Raw genomic sequence first — 17,076 nt, forward strand, 5'->3', positions numbered from 1 at the left:
GGAAGTATCTTTGATAATGCAGGTAGAGGTATCTTTGATAATGCAGGTAAAAGTATCTTTGATAATGCAGGTAGAGGTATCTTTGATAATGCAGGTAAAAGTATCTTTGATCATGCAGGTAGAAGTGTCTTTGATAATGTAAGTAAAAGTCTCTTATTTAGGTTTAGATGGGAGAGGTTAGAAGGAGGTGATTTAGTGAACTTGTGAAATTTCCCAAATTTCCAATGAATTTGAAATATTTTTGTAAAAAACAAATTATGATATGTGTTTGCCATGAACTGTATATGCACACACACACACACACACACACACACACACACACACACACACACACACACACACACAACACACACACACATATACTAATAACCCCCTCTTTTTTATGTCCAATAAAGTATATATAATATAAACAGTATATATAAGATAGTAAGATTACCTTGGCTTTGCCTATAATTTCACAAATTTGAGTTTGGGATTGGGTGGTGTGTGTTTCGATATGTGCTTGAGAAAAAGTGTAAATGACAAATAAAAATTAATCTGCGAGTCTTCTAGGTGAAACATCAGACTTCAGTGAGTTCTTCCTAAACCTATTTCAGTCAGGCACAACGATAGAAAGTTAACCTTAAACCATAACACAAAAACACAGAAATCTTTCCATTTTCGTACTGTCATCAAACAACGGTGTCTCCTCAAACATTACTTCTATAAAGGCCAATACGGATTTGGACGAGAGCTAATAAAAGAGGCCCAAAGTTAAAGAAAAAAATATAGCAAGCTTTAGTAAATGTCAGTGATGTGTCGCCAACCATTTGTTAAAAAGCCAAACCTAAAAAAAGATGTAAGCGATAAATGGAAAGTGTGATAGCAATGGAAGTCAGCGGGAACTGAAAATGTTACATTTTCTCAATGTGAAACACGAGGGGCAAATTGACTGACGCTGTGTTTCGTGTGTAATGGAAGAGACGGTAATAAAATGCAATTTTCTTTCCTAAATAGACTTGGTTATAGAAGAGGGTTCTTGGGAATTCCTCTAGGAAGCTCGACTCATTTTCAACTACAGACAATCAAAAATTATCTAAGTGACATTTCTCTTTTTATATTGGATTCTCCATATTCCAACAGCACGGAATTTACAAATTCTTTTTCTTCATGAAGTCGACCCATTTCCCAGTTGTTTTTTTTAAGGGACAAACCAAGCCGAATGACATTTAAAGTCATCTTTCGTGTACAGGATTTCAACCTGGTAAAAGAGATCTTATATTTGTTTTTTTTATGAAACAAACATAACAATGATTTTTTTTTTGTTTATGGGAAATAAACGCAACCAAACCAAATTTAAAGTAACCTGTTTCTCTGCATGATTCGAATCCGACAAAGCTTTTATGGTGAGTTTTTCTGCAAGGGATTTACCTCTTGCGGAAACGTATTTACAATGACATCTCTCTGCTCGCTTTGAACTCAGTAAAAGATTTTTGTTCAGTAAATTTAGTTTTATTTCGAAAAGACAGCAATTACATTGATATTTTATAAGGTTTTGAATCAACCTAATCGTTTGCACGCATATTTTCCTTATGATACCGACCCCAAAAAACAAAGTTTGTGGAAACTGGATTGAAAAAAAAAGTCATATGCCGTTTTTATAATAGATTTTAACCCTAACTTAAGCATTTTTTGGATTTTTTTTTTTTTGTGAATGGAATTTTAAACCCAGTCTGATTATGGTACTATAACAATGCAAGTACAGATAAGTTGAATATCTGTAATTTTAGAAAAGAAATATATCATATTAAGATCATTATTCTTTTTAGAGAGATTCACAACCAAGAAAATATTCGCGTAGATGGAAATATTCGAAGATTATTTTCCATATCTTAAAGAACAAGGTTCATGCCCTTTAGATAATACAGGAACAACAATATATGAATAAAAGAAACCTAAATAAAAATTCTTTTAAAAAGCATAGATGTATACGAGGAGAGAGACAGAGAGAGAGAGAGAAAGTTCCTTTGATGTCACGTAATTAAAGGCTGTCCTCCTTACCTAGACGTATAAAGGACTGTTTAATATGCGTTAATTACATAAAAACGGGCAAAAAGAACGTAAAATAATTCCAGAACAAGACAGGGAACAAAGGAAGTCCCTTGTTCGAGCATTAGACGGTCCGGAAGTGGATTCTCTGAAGTTCCCCAGGCGTGAAACAACTCTCTATCGTTGCTGTAGAAGGTCTAAGGAATTTCCAGGGCTAAAGTAAAGACGTCATTCCCCCTCGCTCTCACTTCTCATACGTTATATATATATATATATATATATATATATATATATATATATATATATATATATATATATATATATATATATATATATATATATATATTTATTTATTATATATATATATTTATTATGCATATATATATATATATATATATATATATATATATATATATATATATATATATATATATATATATATATATATATATAATATTATATACATACATATATATGTATATATATACACACACACACACACACACATATATATATATATATATATATATATATATATATATATATATATTGTGCGTATGCGTGTGTGGAGTGTCTGTGCGTGTCTGTGTAAGTAAGTGTATTTGTGTAAAATGTCTTTCTATCTTTCTGTCAAGTTATCAACTTGCGGACTTTTACCCTTCACGGGTTGGTTCCCGGGTGGGTTACATTAAGTCCGCAAACAGCACAAATATGATCAAAGGTTTTCGAGTCCAGATCATAATCACATTCAAAATAAAACTCTTCTTTACGTGACATGGTCAACATAAGGTAAATAACCTGAACAAGCTCAGAAATGACTGCTAATTACAGAGGGTATAAGATTTTGAAGTGTTAAACGAGCTCAGTTCAAAACACTTCCGTCATGAAATGGGTGCGTTCACTATTCCAAGTCTGTCTCCATCCTCAGGACAAACTAAAAACTTCTCATAATTTATAAAATTTCCCAGGAGCAAGGTATCGCATGTAGTGCGACTCGTAGCAAACTGTAGAAGGTCATTTCTAAAACAAAATTGTTTTAATTATATACCAAATTGTGAATATTGTTTCGTGATTTTCCACAATTCACAATACATATGCATATTTGAGCTGATTTATCGAAAAGCGAAATGCTATTGCCGTAACTGGGCGATTACGAAAACACTCGATTGCGCCAGTGGAACAGTAATGCTTATTAATATTATTATATACATCAATGATAATGTTAATTAACATATTCCCTTCTGATATTAAGTCATTAAACGAATGGTGTAATATTTCATGTATGAAATGTAATCTGCATATCTTTTGAGAGATCATCACTTCGATTTTAATCACGGTAAGTATAGGTTACGGGACCTCTTTATTCCATTGTATGATATGATTGTTCCTTCTCACCCTCTTTGCTCCTGGCAATCTATGGAATATATAAGGAGCTATTAGAACCGATGGGACCTAAAACAATAAATGCCTGAAGTAACAATTAATCTTTTTGCTTCTTAGTTTGAAGTTTATGAAGATTAGACATGTGTCTACGTGCTCCTGACACCCGTAATACCATTACAATGTTACGGGCTGCTCTTGGAGCAAGAGCCCGTGCTGGCAAAAGGCCAGCTAAATCTGAAACAACAATGATATAGAAATGACATTGTATATTACGACCATCATAGTGACGCGTCATTATACATAATTTCATGTTATTTACTCTTGGCCATTTTTCTTTCTTTTCAAGACCACGGTGCCTGAAGGTGTTTCCTATCTTAAGTGTAAACAAAATTAAAATTAAATACAACCGAAAATAAGACATAAAGTACTGTGCAATAAGAAGTAATTTGATCATACGTGTTTGCGGGATGAAATAAAAGGCAAAAGGAAATGATGAGAATATTCAAAATTTCCACCTAAAATTGTCTGTAACAATTTAAAATCGCAAGTAATTTCTGGCAAAAGCATTAACCAATTTTTCAACTGAAACTCCCAAACATTCAGACAGTGATCTCTTTCTGTCTATTTCAGTTTATCTGAAAATGAAAAGAATAAAAAAGAAGAAAAAAAACAGAACGAAAGAATTCCTCAACCGCACCTTCCTCTATCAGACAAAGTTTCCTAAACAGAACAAAAAAAAAAAAAAATCTTGGGAACACGTACTTTTGATTGCGCCTCCCGAGAACAGCAGTTAACATTTCTCGCTCAGTTTTACGTTTGGTTTTATATCAGGGAGGTCTGGGAATGCTGTTGGGTGGTTCACATGGAGCCTGCGCCCTATTTTCAGACCTTCTTTCTTTTAAAGTCGCTATGTTGTCCTCATGGATTCGGTGTGGACATCTCTGTGAACATATATATATATATATATATATATATATATATATATATATATATATATATATATATATATATATATACATATATATATATATATATATATATATATATATATATATATATATATATATATATATATATGTACATATATATACATATATATGTATATATATACACATATATGTATATTTATACATATATATGTGTATATATATGTATATGTGCGTGTGTATGTGTGTGTGTGTGGTGGATGGGGAGAGGGCGTTTGGTTGCATATTTATTCATAAATGCGTACCCAAATTCCAATGGCCTGTAATGTTAACAATGCGTATGCAACAAATACATTGGTCATGTTTCAACCATTATATCAGCATTTCATTCTGAAAAATTCGGTGTTAAAGCGCTTTTTTTAATAGGAAAAAAATTATTATATGACACTTTTTACCTACAATGTTATTGTAAATGTATGAGGTGAATAGTAAAAGACTCTCAGAATGATGGTACACGCCATGCAGTCTATGTCACTTCATTATGTAGATGGTATATTTTGTATCATTTCTTTTCATTTTTGTTTCCGCTAGTAGTTTTTTGTATCATTTCCTTTCATTTCTGTTTCCGCTAGTAGTTTTTCGTATCATTTCTTTTCATTTCTGTTTCCGCTAGTAGCATTTTGTATCGTTTCCTTTCATTTCTGTTTTCGCTAGTAGCATTTTGTATCGTTTCTTTTCATTTCTGTTTCCGCTAGTAGTTTTTTGTATCGTTTCCTTTCATTTCTGTTTTCGCTACTAGTTTTTGTATCATTTCCTTTCATTTCTGTTTTCGCTACTAGTTTTTTGTATAATTTCCTTTCATTTCTGTTTTCGCTAGTAGTTTTTTGTATAATTTCCTTTCATTTCTGTTTTCGCTAGTAGTGTTTTGTATCATTTCCTTTCATTTCTGTTTTCGCTAGTAGTGTTTTGTATCATTTCCTTTCATTTCTGTTTTCGCTAGTACTTTTTTGTATCATTTCCTTTCATTTTTGTTTTCGCTATTGGTTTTTTGTATCATTCTTTTCATTTCTGTTTCCGCTAGTAGCATTTTGTATCGTTTCCTTTCATTTCTGTTTTCGCTAGTAGCATTTTGTATCGTTTCCTTTCATTTCTGTTTCCGCTAGTAGTTTTTTGTATCATTTCCTTTCATTTCTGTTTTCGCTAGTAGTTTTTTGTATAATTTCCTTTCATTTCTGTTTTCGTTAGTAGTTTTTTGTATCATTTCCTTTCATTTCTGTTTTCGCTACTAGTTTTTTGTATCATTTCCTTTCATTTCTGTTTTCGCTAGTAGTGTTTTGTATCATTTCCTTTCATTTCTGTTTTCGCTAGTAGTGTTTTGTATCATTTTTTCATTTCTGTTTTCAAGTACTTTTTGTATCATTTCCTTTCATTTTTTGTTTTCGCTATTGGTTTTTGTATCATTCTTTTCATTTCTGTTTCCGCTAGTAGCATTTTTATCGTTTCCTTTCATTTCTGTTTTTGCTAGTAGCATTTTTTATCGATTTCCTTTCATTTCTGTTTATAAGTAGTTTTTGTATCATTTTTTCATTTCTGTTTTCGCTAGTAGTTTTTGTATAATTTCCTTTCATTTCTGTTTTCGTTAGTAGTTTTTGTATCATTTCCTTTCATTTCTGTTTTCGCTAGTAGTTTTTTGTATCATTTCCTTTCATTTCTGTTTTCGCTAGTAGTGTTTTGTATCATTTCCTTTCATTTCTGTTTTCGCTAGTACTTTTTGTATCATTTCCTTTCATTTTTGTTTTCGCTATTGGTTTTTCGATTGTTAAGAGCAATACTGCAAATACTGATAGTTACCAATGTCCAATTTTACTATATAATAATTTCATTTATACAGATTTCGCTTTTAATACTCGATTGCTGGTAAATTTATTAAGATTTCAAATTCCCATTCTTATATAACTCAAATGTGGCTGATTTTAAGTTCTGATATTAATTAGAAAATTTTGTCGTGAGTAGTGATGAATAATAAGGAATGGTTGATGGTCGTCTGATTGGTTGATTCGCGACATATGCTGTCGCAAAAATAGTGGAGTTGATAGACGCAGAAACGCAATTATCAGCTTAAAGTAACAAATATTATTAGATGAATGTTATGCATATAGGATCAAATTAGCACAAGCTGGTTTCGATTTATATAACATTATATATGTATATGTAACTGTGTAGATGTTGGTTCAGTTCATCCATTTGTAGGCAGTGTAGGAAATAATAAAAAAAGAGTATCTTGCTTTCAGTAAAATATGAAAATTCATTAAAAGTAATTTTACAGTGATACTATTTTTTAAAACATGAGCACCAAAGCACGAATGAGCATTAGGTATTTTGATTATACAGCATTATCAATATGACCTCATTTCTATTGTGTTGCAGTTAATTATGAAGTCGCGATTTTACAACGTTACATCTGTTGTTTTTATGAACAGAAGAGGAAAACTAGTATTGTTTACTGACAAAGAATCAGCGCACACACACACACACACACACACACACACACACACACACACACACACACACATATATATATATATATATATATATATATATATATATATATTTATATAAATATACATAAACATATATACATATATAATACACACACACACACACACACACACACACACACACACACACACACATATATATATATATATATATATATATATATATATATATATATATATATATATATATATATATATTTGAGAAGTAAAATTATATGGGGCATGTAATATGTATATTTAAAATGTATTAAACACAAACGAATGTAAAATAAGAACTTTGGACACTTTTAACCCCTAATCAATAAAACAAATAAGGAGTAAAATCATATTAAATTGTCGCAGCTCCCTAATGGAAAGTCGAGCAAATATCACAAAGTAATACAGATGAGTAATCGCCTTCATAGACCTGACCTGCTGAAGCGTTTGACCTTTGACCGAATCTTGGACGGGGGTAACGTTTTCTTTTTTTTTTTTTTTTTAAGCGGATAGAGACGCAGTTCTGATAGGGTAAACAAGTGTGTTACTGAATGTACAGGAAAGCAATGCGTTAAATGCTAGTTGTACTGATTGCAATAAATATTGAAAAGAGGTCAATATTTTTGTGTTCTAAATGTGGTTAGTATTGTTTGCAGACAAAGAATCATCGCTAGCACGCGGACACACACACACACACAGACACACACACACACACACACACACACATATATATATATATATATATATATATATATATATATATATATATATATATATATATATATATATATATATATATATATGTACATACATACATATAAATATATATATATATATATACATATATACATATATAAATATAAATATGTATATATATATATATATATATATATATATGTATGTATGTATTTATGCATGCATATATATATGTGTGTATATATATATACACCTGTATATATATAATATATATATATATTTATATATGTATATATATATTATTTATTTATTTATTTATGCAAATATTTTTATATGTGTTGTGCGAGCGCTGATTCTTAGTCTGCAGACAATGCTAAATCACATTTAGATCAAAAGAATATTGACCTCTCTTAAATGAATATTGCATGGAACAAGCACACAGGGGCCATTGACTTGAAATTCAGACTTCCAAAGAACGTTGGTTCCAACCTCCCACCTCAGACCCCACACTGCAGCAGTAACTGATCATGATACAGAGCCAGTGAGTTTTCATCGGCCTGGGTGAAACGCGAATCCCTCGGACCTCTGAGTGGCATTCCACAACACTAACCACTATTCGAGGGGACCAGCTGGCATTTATGTATTTCTCTGTCTTTAAAAAAAAAAAAGAAAATGTCATTCCCGGTCAAAGGTCAAACGCTTCAGCAGGTCAGGCTAATGAAGGCGATTCCTCGTCTGTATAACTTCGTGACATTTGCCAGACTTTCCATCAGATGCCTGAGACAATGTCTGATTTTACCCTTTATTTGTTTTATTGATTAGAGGTTAGAAGTGTCCAAAGTTCTTATTTTACATTCGTTTGGGTTTAATATATTTTAAATATAAATCTTTTATTCCTTATATTATTTTACTTTCTCAAATATAGAGTAAATTTTCTTAACACTTTACGTTCACCGTATGATTTGAAACAGCTAATTATCTATTTTATTTCAGTTTTGTCTGTTATAACATTAACAATAGAATATATCGTATTTTTTTTTTTATATTCTCAAGAACAACTATTTATTCATTCCCTCTACACTGATTTGTTTTTACTTGCTTACCATTTATTCATTTCTTATTTACCTCCTGCGTTTAACTTTTAAGGCATGATGGTATTTTTTTCTCTATATGTCTTTTATTATCTTTTATAATTTCTTTATGCAAAGGATAACCTGTCGTGAACAATAATAATAATAATAATAATAATAATAATAATAATAATAATAATAATAATAATAATAACTGACAAACAACACTATAAAAAATGAAAAAAATTGTGAAATATTTTTCACCAAATTATATACAAATTTACATTAAGCTAATATTTATATTTCTTTACATTTCATTTCTCCTCACTGCAGTTCTTGAATCAAACATTTTCTCGCATCATTTTGACTCGTGCCCCTTTCAGATAGATGAACTTCAGCGGCATCAGTATTTTAAAGAATGCGATTTCAGCTTGATTGACACGACGCGGCATTCCGGTATAAAATGAGAATATCCAGAGCTGGAATATCATTCTGGAACTGGCTGTTCCATTACAAGATCCCGTGAATATTTTACTTCGGCTCCACCCCCGACCCCGTCAGTAAATGATGATTGCGCGCCGGTGTGCGAAATCCGTGTGTGTGTGTGTTTTTTTTTTTTTTTTTTTTTTTTTTTTTTTTTTTGAGTTTAATGGCTAAGGCCAGAATGTTGAGCAACCTTCATCACTTTCTTGAAAAACGTCTGGCTAAAACTGATGAAGATTTGTTAACATCGTTGTGGTTATTCCAGAGGGTTTTGTTCTTCAAGCAGGAAATCAACGTTCTGAAAATGTGATTTTTCTATATAACCAACCAGATTAGAGAAATGCATAATAGTTACTGATATAACATTTCCCAAAAGTGTTACGCCTAAACGGGAATGTTTTTTTTCTTAAAATATTATTTGCTTATACAAAAGAAAGTGTTATGCCAGAAGATAGAATATATCATCTTCAGAAGTGTTCATTCTGTGTGAGGCTCCTTTAAAAATCATCACAATTCATTCTAGGTGAGACTCCTTTAAAAATCACCACAATCTGTATTATTAAATAGTCAAACCATTCTACAAATTTTTATATAGCCTACACACGAAGATTATATTCAGCTTTTGCAGATAGATTTCAGTGACGAATCCCAGAAATTATTCAACTTCTTCCTCTGTACACAATACCCATCTATTAATGTTGCAACGACTCGTACTGCCATGGAAGGGTTAACCCCTGACCTCTTGGGACGATCTATTGCTGAATCATGAAACGTTGTATAAAATACAGTAGGTAGTTCTGAAAAAATTGATGATTCAACAGCACAGAGTTCTGAAAATTTTGGGTTCTTTGTATGAACTCATTTCCAGAGAGAGCTTTTCCTCACTTTTACTTTAGACCTTTTCTCCTCATTGCATATATATATATATATATATATATATATATATATATATATATATATATATATATGTATGTGTATATGTGTGTGTGTGTGTGTGTGTGTGTGTGTGTGTGTGTTTATTTATCTGCGCATATGTGGGCTCGTGCGCATATGTGTGTACTTTGCTTCCATCTTTTGGACCAAGGTATAGAGAATACTCTAGACCTTGTTTTGGACCCTTCATATTGGTCACCTTTACAAGCAGCCTTCAAGCAAGGGCAAAAGGTCACCAGGGATTTACCATTTTTGCTGGAGATTTCACAATGTTTATTCCTACGGTGCCTTCGAGGCTGAGTATGGCTGGATTAGTAACAAATTTGCGACAATGATTTCAGAGGTTGCCAACATTTTACAAATGCAGAAAAGGCTTTTTTTCATTTAATTTTCATGCGTTATGCTAAAACATAATAACAAATACAGGCTGTAAATTGTAATGACGCAGGGAGTTCAAGTATTCTCCAGCGGTATATTTCAGCAGCAAATGATCTCTCTCATTTTTAATGTTGTATCTTCGACTAAGATTACAAATCTGGAACATCAAGGTTAAGAAGTTTTAGATTTAACGCTATATTATCGACTACAATTGCTAGATGAAGATCGTTTAGGTACTTTCATAATCAATGATATATCCTGAACTTTCCTTGGGAACGTCTTAGTTTCGCCCAGTAGTTACATTTCTATTTATCACTTTTTTTTTTTTTGACTCTTCCTTTTACCCTTTTAGCCAGAGTTATATCTATCACCTTTGACGTTTCCTCTGCAATAAAAGCATCCCTCTTCCTTCCCTGCGTTTTCCATTGACTCTTCCTTTATGCACCGCTTTTAGTTCCTTTCCTGCCAGATAGATTTGTTCAGCTTTCTATCAATCACTTTTCCCTCTTCTTTGCCTTAGGGCCTCTCTCTCTCTCTCTCTCTCTCTCTCTCTCTCTCTCTCTCTCTCTCTCTCTCTCTGTTCTATGAACTTTCATTTCTTTAAAAGGAGAAAAATTGAATAAAGACAAGGCATATCTGAATTGCCCGTCATGTTTAATTACTTCATAAGACGTGAGATTAAATGTTAGAGAAATTAATATATGTCATCGAGAAATATTTCCTTATAATGAAGAACTGAACACATTTTTTTTTTTTTTTTGCTTTAGGGATAAAGAATGGGAATGGAGACAAATAATAACAAGTAAGTACTGATGTTAAATTAATGCCGTTAATAATATTAAAGATACTCAGTACTTTCCCGTGTTCCCTTAGGATATCAGTGGAAAATTATACAAATTAATGGGGTCTGTTCAAAATACAGAATCATAAGAATGATCATCCTTCAATGGGCATCAATTTTGTTGCTGGGCAAAATGATCTAAAGTCAGACGTCAGGAAGAACATAGTAGGGGATAATTATCTTAACGGTTTTTATTTTGATCTACAAATTTGTTCTAATTTGGAGGTGGGCCGTGTTTTTCTGTTATAATCATGTAAGAGTGATCGCTAAATTGTACCCTTCTATATATTCACCTTTAGTTGGCATGGATAGTATATAAAAATACTGTTGCTATTACCATTATTATTACTAATAATACAAGTATGAATATCACCTTATGTAATTAACAGAGACCAGAAAAAAACAGTATTTCAAATATTAATGATGACATTTTTATGCGTAATGAGAGGTTATTAAAAACAATAAATTCTAAACAGCAATTTTTAAATAAATATAGATACATAAAAATGACCTTATCAGCAAATGAATTAACACAAAATAGTTGCAACGTGACTGACAGATCACAGACACGGGGAGCACCCACACATTAATGTCCCTTCACCTATAATAATAAAATCCTAGTGGATCTGATCTTGTTTGTCCTTCCCCGGGTGAAAGTAAGGGCGGCATGACACAGCCGCCCACCCCCTGCAAACCTGTTTGTCCGCCCCTGGTTGAGGCTGGGTAGGTAGGGGAACGGGAGGGTAGGGGAGATATCCACCCTCCTCCTGCAAACCTGTTTGTCCTGCCCGGGTGGGGGCAGGGTAGCTAGGGATCGGGGGGAGAGGAGACACCAGCGCCAACAAGCTCGACAAGTAATAAAGACTATTGGAGCGCAAGGCATTTCCCAACAAGCCAATGACTGAATGATGATTCACACTTCAAAGTCTTTTTCACCATCATCCATGGCAATATCACAATATATTGTATTTAGGGACGCAATCCTGACGGAGGCGGTTATACTGTTGCAGACTATGTGGGTCGCATTCCAGATTAATTGTATTCCACGTTTCAATTAAAACCCCCGTTCTTTGTGATTTTGTGTCAAAGGCATTAAACAACAGTTCAGTAAATTGAGACTGTATTGTGGGATGATGCTAACCTTCGCGGGAAACGTTTATTTTTGAAACCAAAAATAAATATTGCGCTATAGAGGAATACGGATGGATATCGGTGTCGTCAAGAGAAGCCATTATGTGAGATAAGGGAGATAAGCGTCCCTCCCCGTCTCTCTCTCTCTCTCTCTCTCTCTCTCTCTCTCTCTCTCTCTCTCTCTCTCTCTCTCTCTGTTTATATTCTTTAACTAACTTTTTATATTCATATAGCAATTTCTCTTTTTTCTCCTTTTTAGTTTTCTGCAGAAGAAAACTATTGCGGCGGCTTTGTCCGTCCGCCCTCAGATCTTAAAAACAACTGAGGCTAGAAGGCTGCAAATTGGTATGTTGGCCATCCATCCTCCAATCATCAAACATACTAAGTTGGAGCCCTCTAGCCCCAGTAGTTTTTATTTCATTTAAGGTTATAAAGTTAGCCATAATCATGCATCTAGCAACGATATAGGACAAGGCCACCACCGGGCCGTGATTAAAGAGTCATGGGCCGCGGCTCATACAGCATTATACCGAGACCACCGAAAGATAGATCTGTTTTCGGTGGCTTTGAATATACGCTATGCAGAAAACTCGATTGCGTCGAATAAGCTCCAGCGCATATTTTATTTTTATTTCTGACTCTGATTAAACGTTGTGTTTAATGAGCATGTGAAAAACTAAAGCAGGGTGAGTTCCTAAGCTTCGCAGAAGTTGGAAAAAGCAGTTCCCTGTGCTGTGTAATCAGACGATTACTAGTTTTCAAAGAGTAAATGTGCGAGAAATAGTTGGCCTTACTCGTGCTGAAGAAGGCAGCTTTAGAGTAGCACCAGTGTTCTGCACTGCAAAATCTTTGTTAAGAAAAAGTATGTCCTTATATGAGATATGACAAGTGTAGCAAGTACAAAGCGAAAAGAACAAATAAAAGCAAGAACAACAGTTTATGTCGGTATCAGACTATTATACTAAAATTTGTCTACGTTTTTCGTAAACTTACTCGATTTTAAAATCTTCACATAGGTAAGAAATTAGGATAGAAATAATTTCTTAATGAAATTCCCGGTAAGCAAATAACTGGAATTAGCAAATATTATTCTTAAATGTAGGGAAACTAGGTAGATAGACAACTATGCCAGGCCTGAAGAAAATAAACGTGGAGGAAGGTAAAATAGTGACATTTGGCTCCTATGAAAGCTATAGACACACGCCTCTTAAAGGCTGACAGGTTATATGACATGGAAATAGAAGAAACCACGTAACCTTTATTTTCAATTTTAATTTCAATAAGCATGAGCAAAAACATGGTCCCCATTCCTTATTGTTTAAGCGCTGTGTAGGATTATATTCAATAAAGGCTCCCTGAAACAAAACAAAAAAATGAAAAGTTAAATAAAAAAAGGAGTAATAATTCAAATAAGTAATAGACATTTCCCTCCATATCTAGAGAAACATTGACAATGGCTGTTATTCAAGTGACCGCAGGTGATAAAAATGTCATGGCAATGATAGCGGAGATGTTCTGTGTAATGAGAAATGAGACGGTAATTTATTCATGCTTTAAAGCAGACGTTCTCTTTGATAACTAGACCAAACATTTGTAAGCGTGTAGCCTTGAATAAGTGTGCGCCAAGAAAGTGGGCACGCTTGTACGACACGACGAAGGTTTTTCTTGTGATATGGGCAGTTTTTTTTTAACGTAATAAAGTAAGATTGTTGTTAGCTCAGATTGACTCTTTCTTGCAAACACTTTTCCGAAAGAAGTTAATAAGGATATGAAAGCATCAACAACAGCAAAAATCATTTCAGCAACTGAGGTTATACTGAATTCCATTTTCCGGCAGTTACTGGAAGCACACAGGATAGAGAAAAATATAGAAAAATGCAGAAGCCAAAAAAGTAAAATATAACGAGTGCGCATGTGCAATGGAAACAGGCAAAAGGATGGTCTGACGGATATGCAGACATCAAGTACTGTCGGTAGGATACCGTTTCTGCAACGAGAGCATCATATTTTTCCAAAGTGATATTATACCTACACCTTATTTTACTTATATGGCAAAAGAGTAGACTGGATTATTTCTTAAGCCGTTCTTTATGGCGAATCAAATTTAAAACCATGTGAATGTGTAACCTAAGGAATTGACAGCTGTTCAGAATATGACATGTGATTGACATTGTTTTGGGGTTAGCGATGTGACTGGGTTCAGGGAACGCATGGGATTTTTTTTTTTTTTTTTTTTTACTGCAATTCACTGTGTTTTCAGTTTGTATCTCAGTCGAAAAATTGAGACAGTGTGAGGAAGCTTTATAGGACTTTTATCCAGTATGATAAATTTATGGACTGAAAAAATAATACATTGCAATGTATGTAATGAGGGACAATACTTGTACAATGATTATAATGCTGTAAATCATGAGGAGTTATCAATATTAAGTCAACATTCTGAAGGACAGTAAGATTCATAGAACCACAGTAATTTCTTTTTTGGTTAATGAGCTTAAATAACTACAGGAAAATTTCTTTTCTCCAGGGTATTGCGGCATTATACTTTATGCCCAGGAAACAATATAACTGGGTTGTATGTGTACATTTTATAATAAAATTTTCCGACTTTGGTATGACTCATACATTTACTCATGTACGTCTAGCATTGAATACGCTGATGATCATGAAATCTATAAAAATTAAACTGTGGAACTGAACCATATTTTAATTCATTTTGAAGAAAAGCATAGTCCAATTAAGATATATATATATATATATATATATATATATATATATATATATATATATATATATATATATATATATATATATATATATATATATATATATATATATATATATATATATATATATATATATATATATATATATATATACGTCACGTTTGCCTCATTCCGTACCCTGTTTTTAAATTGTATCTTATGATGGACAGGCTTTTCTCGTAATCCTACAGCACTGATCACCTTACCTTACTTAATAAGGTGTTTTTCTCCTCCATTCAAGTATGTTTTCCCTTAGTATTTTTTTTTTTTTTAAGAAAAGGGAAAAAAAGCGTTTATTAATATCGTTAGCAACGTACTACTTTATATAATGTAATAACTCGAGATACAAACACTAGCAACTTAAGTGACAATATATTTCTACAATGTAACATTTGCTGTTATGGAGAAAATAGGTACACCAAATAATAATAGTGATTACAATTCAAGGTAAACAGGAGGTTATTAATAACAAAGAACATATGTTACCTCAGTTTCTGCTTCAGCAGTTATTTTCATTTTTAGGAAAATTGCTCTGAGAACGGTGATCCCAGTTTTGGCATTCACAGAATATTGATTTGAAATTTAGCGTCATAAATTTTCGTCAAGATTCCTTAAAATTGCCACATATGAGTCATAAATTGAATCATTCTCATATTATATTGGCCATACTCATCCCGTCTTCATAAAAGATATGATAATGTATACAGTATGTACATATATATGCTATATATAATATATGTATATATAATATATAATATATATATATATATATATATATATATATATATATATATATATATATATATATATATATATATATATATATATATATATATATATATATATATATATATATATATATATATATATATATATGTATATATATATACACACACACATACGCATACACATACAGTATATATACACAGAACTTCGTAACAAGACACGTAGAAAGAGAATTTCAATATCGACACGAAAAAATTTAGGAATATTGGAGTTGAACCGAGTCCCAACCCGACAATGGAAAGAATATAGAAAGCAAAATAAATAAAACCGAAATTCACATACTTCAAAAACAGACTAGCAGAGACAACGTTGCCTTCGTGCTAGTAAATAGCGGATGAAGGAGAATAGCACTTGAAATCGAACGAGAAAAAAAAAAAAACCACTTCGCCATTAAGTTGTCGATACAGAAGAGTGTCTCCCCGCACTTCACTTTTACCATGGCCAAAAATATTCCATTGGGGAGGGAAACCAACGATAAAAAAGAGAGACAAAGGAAAGACTAACAATAATGGTCCAAACAGAGTAAACGCCAGGAAACGGACAGTTTGCCATTCGCTGTAAAACTGAACACCCCCTTCCTACCCACCCTCTCTCTCTCTCTCTCTCTCTCTCTCTCTCTCTCTCTCTCTCTCTCTCTCTCTCTCTCTCTGGAAGTATTCTGCATAGAGATCCCACTCCAGCCTTCTCTCTCTCTCTCTCTCTCTCTCTCTCTCTCTCTCTCTCTCTCTCTCTCTCTCTCTCTCTCTCTCTGGAAATATTCTGCATATAGATCCCACTCCAGCCTTCTCTCTCTCTCTCTCTCTCTCTCTCTCTCTCTCTCTCTCTCTCTCTCTCTTACAAGAAAAATATGGATTAACTTCCCGTTCTTATCTTTTGTAGTGAGCATAAATCTGGTAATAGTACTGGTACATGATCACAACCGTGCAAAAATAAAGTAAGCTCCTTTATAATAAATAGTTATAATTGACAAAGAGATATTACTAACCAGTGTGACAAGAATATAGACGCGGATCGGTCAGACATGTCCCGTCCGGTCTCTGTCCTTATATTTTTCAGTGCTAGCTTTGCATTAATAACATATTTGAATATTATACAAAAGTATGAAAATAAATTTCATCAAAC

At 32.8% G+C, this 17,076-nt stretch overlaps 1 protein-coding gene across 1 annotated transcript in view; it reads right to left on the bottom strand.

The window, feature by feature from the left end:
- The window catches only part of LOC136839634 (uncharacterized), an 88,165-nt gene that overhangs the window by 57,782 nt on the left and 13,307 nt on the right, over positions 1-17,076 (bottom strand). The gene's annotated exons all lie outside the window — the stretch shown is intronic.

The sequence above is a fragment of the Macrobrachium rosenbergii genome, chromosome 6 (assembly GCF_040412425.1).
Source record: "Macrobrachium rosenbergii isolate ZJJX-2024 chromosome 6, ASM4041242v1, whole genome shotgun sequence".
Classification (NCBI taxonomy): Eukaryota; Metazoa; Arthropoda; class Malacostraca; order Decapoda; family Palaemonidae; genus Macrobrachium; species Macrobrachium rosenbergii.